Source organism: Acanthopagrus latus, chromosome 11, assembly GCF_904848185.1.
Source record: "Acanthopagrus latus isolate v.2019 chromosome 11, fAcaLat1.1, whole genome shotgun sequence".
NCBI lineage: Eukaryota > Metazoa > Chordata > Actinopteri > Spariformes > Sparidae > Acanthopagrus > Acanthopagrus latus.
In genome coordinates, this window is record NC_051049.1 from 26,733,494 (window position 1) to 26,735,730 (window position 2,237).

General features: G+C 39.0%; 1 long non-coding RNA gene across 1 annotated transcript; it reads left to right on the plus strand.

The window, feature by feature from the left end:
- Positions 1–340: 340 nt before the first annotated feature.
- Positions 341–799, plus strand: LOC119029154. Its single transcript, XR_005077915.1, has 2 exons — positions 341–514; positions 644–799. It is a non-coding gene; the product is annotated as an uncharacterized LOC119029154 (long non-coding RNA).
- The last annotated feature ends 1,438 nt before the right edge of the window (positions 800–2,237 follow it).

A 2,237-nucleotide genomic window follows, 5' to 3' on the forward strand; every position in this document is an offset into this window, starting at 1 on the left:
TCTCCATGAGGAGTCCCATAGGATGCGTGCTATTCACTTAAGAAGTAATGGCTTTAATTACTCATTATATAATAATGGGAATGTCTATATTGAAACAGATATAATTACCGACTTCAGCGAGACAATTATGTTAATAATGGTATGCACTCAGGTTCATCAAGCTTCATTTTAATGGGTATCTAGAAAGTATCAGACTACAGCCGAGCACATTTGTCAGAATACAGTACCTTTGTTGCTTTGATCTCCAGGAAACACTTCTTTAGGGAGTCCTTGAGGGCCCACTGTAAACGTCTGACACTCGATCAATTTAATCAGAGCTTAAAAGAGGCTTCAAGAGTTCCAGTGAGATCCTCCAACACATCATATTTAATGTTACGTTTTATGGGCAACAGTGTGCACTTGGTTGTCCAAGTTCAGCCTCTGATGAATGCACTGTATTTGTGGAGGTGAACACTCAAGCTAATGACATTCAGCAAATGAGCTCATAGTGAACTTGTGCGCTCTAAGAATGCATGTAAGCTCATCTTGATTTTGATAATTCTTTAAAAAAAAAAAAAGCTTGATCAAATATGAATGCTTGTGTGTATACTCCTGTTTCACTCCAATTACAGTGATATCAATAATTTATGTTTTCATTTCACAGTAGAATAAACTACAATCCTGCTTTTCCACCACAGCTGAACTTTTCTACACTGTTGAGCAACCACACAGTGGTGACACATCCTGAGCGGTACATTAATGTTTTTGTTCCAGTGCCCCAAAACTGTGGACCATGCAATAAATGAGGCATATAACTTTCCCTGCTGCAGCAAGAGAATTATAAGAAAACCTGAGCAATGATAGTTACCATGGCTGCGGAGACAATAAAAAGGATGCCATATAAACAGTAGAAAGTATAATCCTTGAAAAAGAATCAGCAACTGGTTAGACAACTAAAATGTGACTAAAATATGCAATTGTTGCTATTAGTGCAGGGCTCCAAAAGTTCAGAGCATTTGAAACTGAGCCATGAGACAGCATGACAGCATTCCTCATCTGAATATTCTCTTAATGGTGTTGTCTTCTGGGCTTTGAATTGAGTTAAAGTCCTAATTTTTGAGTACTGCCATAATTGGCTTATAGTTTAAATCAAAGGTTTATATGAGACAACTTCTGACATAAGTCGAACGTAGAGGTTTTAACTGACTAAACTTGACAAGACATTCTGTTTTAAGCTATATAAATGAAATGGCGCCTGTGTGGGCCCAAGGGAGTGTTGCAATCAAACCGTATTCATATCATATTCATAATAGCCATGCACAATAAGATGGCACATCTCCATACACCCTCTATAAAGAAACTAGTAATATAGTTCCAATTTTCCTCCAGGGCTGTGGAAAAGAACTATCTGGCATCCACTTTCCATGGACATGAAGTGACTCATGAATGTCCATCTACATTGTATCCAAGTAGCCAGGTGCGAATGAGAATAGTTTTGAGCAAATGCATTGAATAACAATGAATTTTGAAACAGGCTTTTCTCCGCATCTGCGAGCAGTGGGCAGCCAAATCAGGTGCTTCTCTGTTTGAGAACAGCAAACTTACATGGGAAAAAAGAAAGAAAGGGTTCAGATCACACTGATTGATGTGCAGTCTGTAATAGTATTAATAGATACATGCTCAAACCAACCCCTCTTCTCAATCTTGTGCCAATAACACAACTTTACAATTTCAAAATGGCTGCAGTGCATAAACCAAAGACAACCAAATCGCCAGAATAAATGCTGGCGATGAACTTTTCAGCAAATGCTTTGTTTAGGATCTAGTTAGGGTTGTGGTAGGACACAAAAACTGACTGGCGATTTTCCAACTTCACTTCAAAAACATCTGGGTTTTTTTTGTCATCACAATCATGGCAGGAAATTGTCCAGAGGTCTCCTTTTATGATATCCAGTGGTGTCACATTTAAGAATGTTGAAATGCTGTAGTGACTGGTCAAATGTACTCAGTGCTTTCACACTAAAAAATGTGGAAATGTTGTCATAAACTGCAGTCACTGGCTTGGCAGCTTTCTCGCATGTACACTCCTCACCCACCCCCGTCCCCTCTGCACAACAAATTAAGAGAAACATGACAAATTCAGTTTGTCATCTCGGCTAAGAGGCTCTGCCGTATTAAGAGTGTGAATCCAATATACCTCTCTGCAGAGAAGTAAGTTGATCATTTCAAAGGCTGCAAATCACTCAGGGTGCCAGTTG